We start from the raw sequence: 12,557 nt of genomic DNA, 5'->3' as shown, positions 1-12,557 counted from the left end.
GAAGCCCCAGAGACGCCAGGCGCCAGCCCTTCCCACTGGCCCGACTCCAGGCCCCGGTCCCTCCCCTGCTGCCCAGGAGGCTGAGAGAGAAGCAGGTAAGAAAGCTGTCCCCGCATCAACAAATCAACATTTTGCTTTTTTTTTTTTTTAAATGTCTTATTTATTTCTAGGAGAGAGAGAGAGAGAGAGAGAGAAAGACAGCGTGAGCAGGGGAGATCAGAGAGAGAGGGAGATACAGACTGAAACAGGCTCCAGGCTCTGAGCTGGCAGTCAGCACAGAGCCCGACGCGGGGCTCGAACCCACGAACCACGAGATCATGACCTAAGCGAAAGTCAGACGCTTAACCGACTAAGCCACCCAGGCGCCCCCAAATCAACATTTTAAATCAACGGTCACTCTCCCGGAGGGCCAGCCCCGAAAAGTGCATCCACCTGGTTGTGGAAATCGTGAGCTACAGAAATCCTGGAGCCGGCAGGGCTCTCAGAGGCCATCTGGCCAGACAGCCCCTTCTGGAAAGCTCCCGAGTTACCTGGACCGAGAGCGAACGCCTCCCAGCACCACACCAGCCAGCCCAGCCCCGCGGGGCCGGGCTCGCTTCTGGCCTCAGACATAAACGGCAGAGATGGGCCCATGCTGAAGCCCACCTCGGGTGTGTGTGAGCCAGAGGAGACGCTGGGTGTGTGGCCTGCAGGGGCCACACAGCCGCCCGGGACCAGCCTTTACGAGCTGCGCCTCCCCAAGCCCCACGCAGCCCAAGAGGGACGCTAGGGCTACACGTGCACGGAGAAACCCAGTGGGTTTTTTTAAACATTTCTTTTTTAGAGAGAGAGAGAGAGAGAGAGCAGGAGAGAGCGAGCACGAGCTGGGAAGGGGCAGAGAGAGAGGAAGTCAGAATCGGAAGCAGGCTCCAGGCTCCGAGCTGTCAGCACAGACAGCGACACAGGGCTCTAACTCACAGACCGCGAGATCATGACCTGAGCAGAAGTCGTCAGGCGCTTAACCGACAGAGCCCCCCAGGCACCCCACAATCTTCAGTGCTTTTGTTTTTAATGTTTTATTTATTTCTGAGAGAGAGCGCGAGAGAGAGAGCAAGAGCGTGAGCAGGGAAGGGTCAGAGAGAGAGGGAGACACAGAATCTGAAACAGGCTCCAGGCTCTTAGCTGTCAGCACAGAGCCCAACGCGGGGCTTGAACCTACGAACCATGAGATCATGACCTGAGCTAAAGTCGGACACTTAACCGACTGAGCAACCCAGGCACCTCCCCCCGCCCCAAGTGCTTTTTAAAACCCGGGGCTTCGCCCAGACATGGAACAACTCGAGACAAACAACTATACTCAGGGAGAGAACGGGAAGATGATCAGCAGAGAGAGAGGCAACAAGGTCCCCGGGCAGGCGGCTGTCTCATCACTGATGTCCCCTGTCCTCTGGCTGCAGAAGTAAGGCTCCGGGCCCTGGCCTGGCCTCCCAGTCCCTCGACTGTGGACCCCAAGGCACCTTCCCAGCCTTATCTGTCACTGTCGCCCCCCACACCCCAGTGTGTCTGCCAGGATGACCCTACGCACACACGTGTGCACACACGCACACACGCACAGGGTTTCCCATGTCCATGTGCCACTCTCTCCTCCTCCCCCTGGAACACCACCTCCTGTGCCCAAACCTTACCTGTCCTGACACAACAGTAAACCCTGCAGGGTAGCCGTCCCCCACCCTCATCTCTTGATGGCCTCGGTGGCCTCCAGATGGCCTGTGTGACTCTGCGTCCCCGTCCCATCTCCCTCCCCCAGAGGCGAGCACCTGTCAGCACCGGATCCCCCTCACCTGCGGAGCCCCATCATCGAGAACCCAGGGAAACATCCGAGTGTACACTCGGCGTGTACGGCGGCTCTGGCCCCTTCCCCCCACCACCCGCACCGCCCCCGGCACGGCCAAGGGGGCGGCAGCAGCATCCCTGTCAAGCGGGGAGGGGCGAGGGACAGACGAGAGGATGATGCAGGCGGTGCACACGTGGGTGCACACGTGGGTGCACACGTGGGCCCCGGGATGGGTGGCTCCCACGCAGGACAGGGACCCGACTGCTCCTGTCCTGCCGCACCCCTGCTCACGAGAAATCGAGAGGGAAGCAGGGAAGGCAGCAGGCCTGGCCCACCATCGCTGGGCTCTACGCATGCCAGCCCCCACCCCCACCCCCACGTGCCGGCCGTGAACGCGCTCGCCAGCCAGAGCCACGGCTTCTCCGGCCTCAGAAACACTAACCGCCTGCAGGGCACAGGGCGATCGGCTGGGCCCTCCGCCCTCCAGCCCCCCGGGTCGGGGCCAGAGGGACACGGTGCCAGGCAGGAGGGAACATCGATCCCGGGGGAGCACAGCGCAGCCCCCGCTCTGAAATCCGGAGGCCACAGGTCCGAGGAGAGTAGTGCGCAGGACTCCGGTGTGGACCCTTCTAGGCCCCGCAGGAGGCGGCCTGCGCCACAGGGGCACCCGCCCTCCCCCAGGTGCAGCTGGGGCTTCCCTCCTGGGGACACACACCTCTGCGACCCAGGCCGTGGTCATGAGTACTGAGTCCACACCCACTCACGCTCATGCACTTGCACTCACACCACACACACTCACCAACACACCTACACATGCACACTCACGTGCTCACTCACACACATGCATGCTCGTGCGCTCACACCATGTTCACATACAATCACCAGTACACAGACACTCACACTCACATGCTCGCAGTCACATACACATGCACGCACATTCTCACATCAGTCACCAACACACTCATACGTGCATACACGTGTACTTTCCTGCACATGTACACATGCAGTCTCACACACTAGTCACCAACACACACATGCATACTCATGCTCGCACTCACACATGCACACTTATGCAAGCGCTCTCGCACCACACATACATAGTCACCAACATACACACACACACTCTCGCAACATGCACACACTCGTGTGCTTCCACTCTCACACATGTATACTCATGCATGTGCACTCTCACACTACAGTCACCACCACATATGCACACACTCACATGCTCACTCACTCATGCACTCACTCACAAGTCACCAACAAACATGCACACAATACTCTCACATTCACACACATGCACACTTGTACAATCACACCACAGTCACCAACATTCACACCTGCACACATGCATGTGCTCACTCATACATGCACTTTTGCACGCACTCTCACACCAACACTCACATAGTTATCAACACACACATGCACACAATCACATGCTCTCCCACTCACACATATGCACACTTGTGCATGTGCACTCTCACCCCACACACTTACAATCACCAACACTCACACATGCACACACTCACATGTTCACACTCACATGCACTCGTGTGGGTGTGCTCTCACACCACCCACATAGTCACCAAGGCATGTGTACACACTCTTGTGATTGCACACTCACATACACATGCACACTCACATGCTCGCAGTCACCAACACACAAGCACAACTCACATGCTCTCACACTCACACACTTGTGAATGAGCATTCTCACACCACACACATGTAGTCACAAACACATGTGCACACACTTGCGTGCCCTCGCACTCACACATGCACACTCATGTACATGCACTCTCACACCACACAGTCACCAACACACTCATACGTACACACCCACATGCTCACATGCACATGTGCACACTTGTGCATATGCACTCTCACCAGTCACCAATACTCACATGCACACACACGCTCTCACACTCAACACATGCACACACTAGTGCTCTCGCACTCACATGTGCACATTCATGCATGTGCATTTTCACACCAGTCACCAACACACCCATGCACACACTCGTGCATTCAAACTCAAAGTGACACCACTTCTCACACCACACATGCTCATGCGCCCACCAGGAACAAACACGTCCTCAGCGGGCAGGAGCGGGGCGGGGACAGAGGCCACCAGGCAGGCGGGACCCGGCTTTCTCCCCAGGCGGCCCGGCCACCTCCCCCCTCCTGCCAAACATGGGCCTCCCTCACTCCCAGCTGCTTCCCTGCTTCCCCAGGCAGAGGCCGCAAGCCCAGCCTACATCTCAGACCCCCAGACCCCTCTCCTGGCCCAGCACCTCCTCCCTCCTCCACAAGGGCTCTCCCTGCCTGAGAGCTGTTGCCTCCACTCTCTCCTTCTGCAGAAACTGTCCCCCTCAAGTCCGCAAACCCCCTCTCCCAGCCTTCTTGTGCCAAGCATGAAGATCCCCCCAGCCAACTGCTCCCCGTGGTCTCCTCTCCCACTCAGCCGCCCCCAGGCCCTCCCGACACTGTCCAAGGCCATGGCCACCCAACGCCTCAGGCCACCCAGCCCAGCCAACGCCACTCCCCCGTTTCCCGCCAGGCCCTCTCGCTCCCCTGAAACCCTTCCTGGGTCCCCACGATGCACTCCCACGTCTCACTCCAGCTCCGTGGTCTACACCGGCCCCTCCTCCTCCACCTCCCACCCAGCTCAGAGGTCCCCAGGCCTGGTCCTGTCCCCCGGGTCCCCCCCCCCCACCGCGACCCTCACCGTTCCCTGGGCTGGCCCAGGTGGCCTCCACCACTGAGCCGGTTCTAGAACCGACCCGGCTACACACACACTGCATCACCCCCCAAAGTCCCGCAGGCGTGGGGCAACGTGGGCGCTGCGGACCTGTCCTGCACCCTGCCATAGGGACGGTCACGTGGCTCCGTGCGGTCGTCCAACTTCACCACCCATGAGAACAGCTGCGCCTGCCGCACACAGACTGTTTCCTCGTACGAAGAGCAGGTGGGCCCCACAGGCACGTCGACCCCCTAGCAGCACCACCTTCGCCAAATCCGGCCCCCTTCTCCCGCACACTCTGTTTCCGGCGGTGACAGCACCATCCGCCCCAAACAGCTCCTGCCGATTAGAAACCTCAGCCGCCAGTGGCCAACTGGCCACCTCACCCAGAACCTCTACCTGCAGATTTATATTCTCTCCAATCTGTGCGTTGCACCGCCCCCTCCCCCACCCCGTCGTCCACCACCTGGGACTCCGCCTCCCTGGCTTCTCACAAGCCAACCCCCCCACCACGTTCCCCACTTGGCTTCCACCTGGCACCCTCCCCCTGGCACCCTCCCCCTGGCAACGCCCACTGGCTGCCAGACCTTTGCCCCTGCCTCGGCCTCCCAGCTTTTCTCAGGGGAAACGCACGCATCCTTCAGGCCCCAGCACTAGGCCTCTGGGCTCAGAAAGCACTTTCCCAGCTTCCCCAGCAGAACCAGTTCGCGCCCCGCCCCAGGTTCCCACAGCAGAGGGCTGGCACCCCCTCCGGGTCCTGCACAGTGTGCCCCTGACTGTGTGTATGCCAGGACTGCAAGCGCTCCCGCTCCCCGCCCCCCCCCCCCCCCCCCCCCCCCCCCCCCCCCCCCCCCCCCCCCCCCCCCCCCCCCCAAGGGCTGCAGCTGGACTCAAGAGCCAGGAGTGGTCGGCAACCCTTTCTGGCCTGAGCCGAATGTCAGCTGAGAATTGCCAGGAGTGCAATGCCAAGCCCTGCTGCCCCCGACCCCACTGCTGAGATAGTGGAAGCCCCACTCCGCCCCACCCAGCTCACCCCAACTCACCCACATACCCAACTCACCCACATACCAAGCTTACCCCAACTCACCCTGCTCACCCCACCTCACCCCACCTCACCCAACTCACCCAGCTCACCCAACTCATCTCAACTCACCCACATGCCCAACTCAGCCAACTCACCCGAACTCACCCAGCTCACCAAAACTCACCCAAACTCACCCAAACCGTGAGGGCGGAGCACACAGGCTGCTTCACCAGGAAATGCAAGAGCTCACCCCAACCGTTCCCCCAGCCTGCACTCACCCACCCCAGGGCCCCTGCTCAGGGCACCATGGACGCTCCTCAAGCAGGAGTCCTTGGACTGGTAATGTCTTCCATTCAGTAAGAGGAGTGAGTGCCTAGAAGCTTCCACAGCAACTGAGCATCACACGACATGTTTATGTGCTTTGTAAATGCACTGCTCAAACAAACTGGGAAAAAATAAAACTCGGTCCTTTGCCACAGGGAGTCTGGGAAGCCCTGACCCCTGATCCCCCCAAACTGCTGCCTCTTCCTGATGACCTCAGAGCCCTCCCCCAACACTCCTTCCCCAAGAAGTCGACCCAGTCTCCACCCAGGGCCCCTAATCCTAACCACACTGAGGGCGGTGAGGTGGGATCTGTACCCCCATTACCACAAGTTCCCTGTGGCTGGGGAGCCAAGTGGCGTTCACTCTGATATTCCCAACGCCACTCGCGAGGCGGCCAACCAACCAGTAGTTGCTCAATGAGGAGGAAAAAACCAGATCCACCTACGCTTCCAGAGTGGGCTTTCCTTCAGGGGCAGGATACGGAGGGGCACTGACCTGTAAGACACACAGGATTCTCCAGGCGTGGACCAAATGTAGCCCCTCTCCCCCAGCCCGGGTGGGAATAGGAGGAGATTTAACACACACACACACACACACACACACACACACACACGTCTAGGGATCTCGGGACAAAAACACAGTTGCTGTTCCGTTACACGCTGAAACGTCAATCTGAGCGAAAATCACTCAGCTCTCCAGTGAATCTCCACAATGTGCACACACTAAAAATAAATCATGCCCAAATATGAAAAATAAAAAGACATTTTCAGGGTCATTTTTGACTTTACTCTGTGGGCCCCTGACCTCAGAGCGAAAGGTCAAGGACTCAGGAGCCTGTAACCCCACGAAGAACAACATTGCTTGAGACCAACCAGCAGGTGCCCACTGGGGTTTGCAAAGCGAGGGCAGAAGCCCCCAGATGCAGCGGGGCCCTGGCCCTGCTTCGGGGTCAGTGGACGTCGCCCCCTTATAGGTGCAACTCTTGAAGAAGGGGGCCCCTGTGCCCCCCACTGCACCCTCTCTTTTCCCCGGGCCCCAAGTTCCTGGCTGCTATTCGGCGGGAATGCACGAACTATTTCCAGATGCCACTGTCAGATCAAGACAACGCTATCTAAATATTCCTGTCTAATTTTGCACACGGCTCTTGTTTCAACTGGCAAAGATAATGATTCACTGTCCGTGGCTCTTGGCGGAAAATCATCCTGCCAAGTTTGGACTTCTCTAAACTTCTTTTTGAGAAAGGAGAAGTCACCTCTCTGCCCAGATCCTTTTCCACAGGCCACCAAGGGCACCCGGACACCGCCTAGCTGACCAAGCAATGTTATGGGAAAATTCGGGAGAGATAGGGACTTGGGAGGTTTTTTCCTCACCCTACGCAAGATTCACTGTTTCTTGGCTTTTCTGCATCCCCATCAATTTGGTAGTTAGAACTTTGGATTAGAAATTCCAGGTGATCCTGAAGGCAAAATCTAGACACAGAAATAAAAGTATCTTTCTCCGCATGAAGAGAAATGGCCGTCTTTGACTCGGATGCTTCAATCAACCGTAAAAGAGCTATACAAAGGCCACACCTGCCCACGCTGCACTCCAGCCTAGCCTCCCTCACGGAGGGACACACGTTAACACCCCCACACAGGTGCCTGAAAGGCGGCCACTTACCCCCTGCACACACGGGCTGGCACACAAGAGAACTAAAGCATCACCTTGGAAAAGCCACTGTGGATAAATGAGTTGGCCTTCCTGCCAGGGTTCAGAAGCTTAAACTTGTTTTGCGCACTGTTTAAAAACTGGTCCACGGTCATTTCCTGGCTCCTTCCCTCCAGTGTTACAAAGCCCCCACAGCCTTCTACTTTTGCACTCTGGACCCCGCCGGTCACCGCCTTGCATCCAGCAGGCACAGCCAATGCCCACGCGCCTCTACCGCCTCTCTCTGTTCCTCCAGGTGCAGAGTCTCATTTGAAACCCAATCAACGGGGTTCCCATCAGAGGCTAAGGGCAGGGGGACACACGACCCTTCGTCTAAACCTCTCAACTGCTCACAGGCAGGGAACAGCGGGCTTCTGGTGGCTTGAGAACACTCTTGCTAGAGTCTCACTTCAATTGCTCTCAACCGAGGGCGATTCTGCCACCTGGGAGACATTTGGCAACGGCCAACCGGAGAAATTTCTGGTCGTCACAAGACACAGGTCAACCCTCCCACAACAAAGAACTGTCTGGTCCAGATGTCAATAGTCTGAAAACTAAAAAATCCCTGTCTTCCCGCGCCACACCCGGAAGTGCTCAGACCACCTGCTTCACTTCGCCACCCCCCCCCCAACTTCCCCAAGGTCAGGCCCCAAATCCTAATAACCCTGCTTTGCCCGCATTATTTTGCAAGGCTGAATGAAATACCCAGAGCCGCCGCCAGAGTCCTAAAGATGCCGGTCCTGGAAACTAGCCGCACTGGCCTGGTCTCTTCTCAGAAGGGCCCTCCTGAGGCAATGACCTGTCCATCCACAACATGACAACTGGCAGGCTGGCATCATGCATGCTCGGATCTTTGGCAGCCAAGGAGACCTGGCAGGCCTGGCCCTTCAGTCCTCTGTCACGCACACCCAAGGGCCAAGTGAGCGCCACAAGTTTTCCAATGGGCAGTGTCCAGCGCAGGCGGAGAGACAGCCCGGCCCCAAGTCTGTCGCCCTCCAGGAGGCTGGCATCTCTCAGCCACGTGGAAAGCACCTGCACCCAGACCTGCCCTTGCTGCACCCCACCCCCATCCCCAGGGCATGCGGGGGCACTGGCCATGGGGCGGCAGGGAGGCTGGGACGGGAGAAGGGCACCAGGGCCCTCAATGTAGCCCAAACCACTCCCAGGACCCCCAGTGCTTGGAGAAGTAGGGGGGAGGGCCCCAGAAAAGCGAACGTAGGAAGGCACCAAGAAGGGCCTCCTTTCCCAAGTACACCGCACACCGCCACCTGTGAACAGCTGGGCTGGGCCCAGGGGGTCAAAGTCCTGACACAAGCCTGCAGCCGGGGAGGGGGCGCGCAGACCCCGTGAGACACGGTGCACAGGGGTGTGGGAGAGAAGGGAAAGAGCCTGAGACGCCCAGGCGGCCACCGGGGCTGCTCTGCGCGCCCCCAGAGACCCGCGGCCTGCCGGAGCAGGGCCCGGGGTAGGCGGAACTCTCAGCGGGGAGGCCGCGGGCCCGCAGCAGGACGCCGAAGGGGCCCGCGCGGAGGACGGAGGGCGAGCAGGACGCTCCACAGCCTTACCCGGCGGCAGGAAGCGGGGCCCCGCGGTCACCTTCGCGCCGCCACCGCGCTCGCCCGCCGCACGCCGGCGCCGCACGCGCCCCGGATCTGTTTACCCACTCGCCCGCGCCCGGGCTCCGGGACTCCACGGCCCCGCCCCGCGGACGCCCCCATTGGCCGCGCCGCCGTCTCCGGCTTCGCGCCGCGACCAATCGGGACCGAGGGCGGAGCGAGAGAGGCCAATGGGAGGCCGCCCGCCTCTCGGGCCCCGCCCCCCTTCTCCGGGCTGCCCTTTGCCCTAGTTAGGCGCGGGGAGCTGCTGGTTGCGCAGAGGGGCCGGGCTGGGGGGCGTGTGCCCCGGACGCGCCCTCCGCTCCCGGCCGGAGCTCGCGGGGCGTCCTCCCGAGCGCGGAGCTGCGACGCTGTCCGCGGCCGTCACCCGAGCCCAAGGTGGTCCTTCAGTGTGAGACTGTTTGGCAATAAACGTTTAAGTCTTTGGAAACGTGTTTAATATCAAAACCCATCCGCGTGGACGCCTGGAAGGGGGGACGGGGTTGCATCATAAATCCAGGGGTGAGCGTAGCTCCCCAGTTCCTCACAGCCCATGTCCCCAAGAAGGAGCCCCTTCTTCCTGGGGAGGAGGCTTCGTCCCCAGGAGAGCGGATCCTGCAGGACGGTGCGCGGCCCATATTCTGACCCCTCCCCCCACGCCTGCACCTGAACACTGTTTACTTCTAAGAGCCTCTGGGAGATAAGGGGAGGGGCGTAGCTCCCCAAGCAGGGCGGGGCTGGGAACTGGGAACTTGGCCTCTAGCAGCCCCCTGGCTGCCGTTTACCGCACCGGAGAGAAAGGTCCTCGCCCAAGGGTCGAGTCTTGGACAGGTGCTCCCTGCTGCCTCCCACCCTGCTCCCTCACACTGCCCCCCCTCGAGCCCCGCCCGCCTGGGGACCCCCGCCAGGCCCTTGGGGTCAGAGAATCCCCTGTTCATCCAATTCTATAGTTTACAAACGACGCCCCCTTAGACCTAAGTCAGATGAGGGTAGGATTTTCATGAGCTCCTGCTTCTGATGGAAGTGAAGACAGGATGTGGTGCTTGAATTACACAAACCTGCGGAGCCACTGCTTGCTTCATGCTAGCTCAGTTCCGCTCTGCCTGCGAAGCCAGGGGGAGCCTCTCTCCAAAGGACCTGAGGATCGACATAGACTGCTACCATCAAGAGTTCTTATTCTTTTACTTCTTCCTCTCCTCCTCCTCCTCCTCCTCCTCCTCCTCCTCCTCCTCCTCCTCCTCCTCCTTCTTCTTCTTTTAATTTCTGAGAGAGGCAGCGTGAGCAGGGGAGGGTCAGAGAGAGAGGGAGATACAGAATCTGAAACAGGCTCCAGGCTCTGAGCGAGCTGTCAGCACAGAGCCCGATGCGGGGGGGCTCGAACCCACGAACTGCGAGATCATGCCCTGAGCCAATGTCAGATGCTTAACCGACTGAGCCACCCAGGCGCCCCCATAAAGAGTTCTTCTAAACGGCCACCAATCTAATTTACGAAAGCAGTGTCCCCTGCTCGTCTATGCAAAGAAGGAACCCGTCACATTAATATGATTTGAACCCTACTCCTTGAGAAATGACCTTTTCCTTATTATGCTAAAAACACATTTCTCTCTTTCCTGATCGGTTTCTTTTTACTGCAAAGATTCCCCCATATTGCAACTTAAAGATTCCTGAAAATTACATTTCAAGATGTGATAGTGACATTGTAGTTGCGTGGGGTTTTTTATGGTTTGTTTTGTTGTCGTTATTTGCAAAGATTCCTTGTGCTTTAGAGATACACGTGGAAGTATTTCCAGATAAAATAAGACGATGTAGGGGACTAGCTTCAAAATATTACAGGGTTGGGGCACCTGGGTGGCTCAGTCAGTTGAGCATCTGACTTGGGCTCAGGTCATGATCTCAGAGTTTGTGGGTTCGAGCCCCACAGCAGGCTCTGTGCTGACAGCTCAGCGTCTGGAGCCTCCTTCAGAGTCTGTGTCTCCCTCTCTCTCTGATCCTCCCTTGCTCACGCTGTGTGTCTCTCTCTCTGAAATAATAACATTAAAAAAAATTACAGGGCTGAGGGGAAGTGAATGGGGCACCAGGCTGATAATCATGGAAGGAGAATGATGGATATATTGGGACTCATATTATTTTGCATCTTTTTTATATCTTGGCAGCTCTCAATTAAAAAAAAAAAAAAGGTTAAAATAAAATTGGTACTTGCAAAGAAAGCCCAAATTGAAGATTTGTCAGGCAGGGTAGAACATCCAACTCTATCTTGGGGCGGGGAGTTCAAGCCCCACATTGGGTGTAGGGCCTACTTTAAATAAATAAATAAATAAGTCAGGCAGGGTGAACGACAGTATGACAGCTCTTCTTCATGTGAACCCTCGCAAAATAAGGGCAAGGAGGACTTTTATCTGTAGCTGATAAAAAGACAGCCAGAAAATTCAAAATCAGCAAGATGATATTTGACATATGGATTTCATTTACTATGCACCTCACTCTTGAGTGTCATGAGGTACTAGTGAATGATGATAGAATATGTCGTCTTAATTAACAAGACTTTTCAAATTATTCTTAAGCTTCTAAAAATTTACATTTTTGTGTATTTTTTTAAATACTTGCACATCTGCAAATATTTCTTTATTAATGTTTATTTATTTTTGAGAGAGAGTGAGCGGGGTCAGGTCAGAGAGAGGGAGAGGCACAGAGTCTGAAGCAGGCTCCAGGCTCTGAGCTGTCAGCACAGAGCCCAACATGGGGTTCGAACCCACGAACTGTGGGATCACGACCTGAGCTGAAGTCGGACGCTTAACCGACAAAGCTACCCATGCGCCCTGATTTGTGGATCTTTTCTGATGGGTGTGATATATATTAGTAAGATATTATTAATGTATACATGTATACATACTCTCCCAATAACCAAAGACACCAGTGCCTGGGACAAACCAACCAGTCAGTCCTCAGGGCTCATCTTAAACTATCAGTCGCATGTGACACAGTTGGTCATGCCCTTTATTCTTGGTAGTTGCCCTGGAGTATAATTAATATTCTGGTCCAAATTAATACTAACTTCGTTTCAATAATATACAAAAATTTGGCTCCTATACGGTTCCATTCTCCCCCACTTCTATGTTGTTATTGTCATACAATTACATTTTTTAGGTGTATTTTTTTTTAAAAGAGAGAGAGTGTACAGCATGAGCAGGGGATGGGCAGAGAGAGGGAGAGAGAGAGAATTCCAAGCAGGCTCAGTGCTGTCAGAACACGGAGTCTGATACGGGGCTCGAACTCACAAACCATGAGATCGTGACTTGAGCTGAAATCAAGAGTCAGACTCTTAACCAACTGAGCCACCCCAGGCGCTCCAATACAGTTACATTTTTATACATT

General features: G+C 56.8%; 1 protein-coding gene across 1 annotated transcript in view; it reads right to left on the bottom strand.

Moving 5' to 3' along the window:
- Nucleotides 1-9,238, bottom strand: part of COQ8A (coenzyme Q8A) — a 40,630-nt gene extending 31,392 nt beyond the window's left edge. The window contains exon 1 of the mRNA XM_039235865.1: nucleotides 9,156-9,238. The gene's annotated coding sequence lies outside the window, so the exon portion shown is untranslated. The remainder of the gene's footprint in view (nucleotides 1-9,155) is intronic.
- Between the last annotated feature and the right edge of the window lie 3,319 nt (nucleotides 9,239-12,557).

The sequence above is a fragment of the Hyaena hyaena genome, unplaced genomic scaffold (genome assembly GCF_003009895.1).
Source record: "Hyaena hyaena isolate Hyena2069 unplaced genomic scaffold, ASM300989v1 scaffold_103, whole genome shotgun sequence".
In the NCBI taxonomy this organism is placed as follows: Eukaryota; Metazoa; Chordata; class Mammalia; order Carnivora; family Hyaenidae; genus Hyaena; species Hyaena hyaena.
This window is presented reverse-complemented; position numbering and strand designations above follow the sequence as displayed.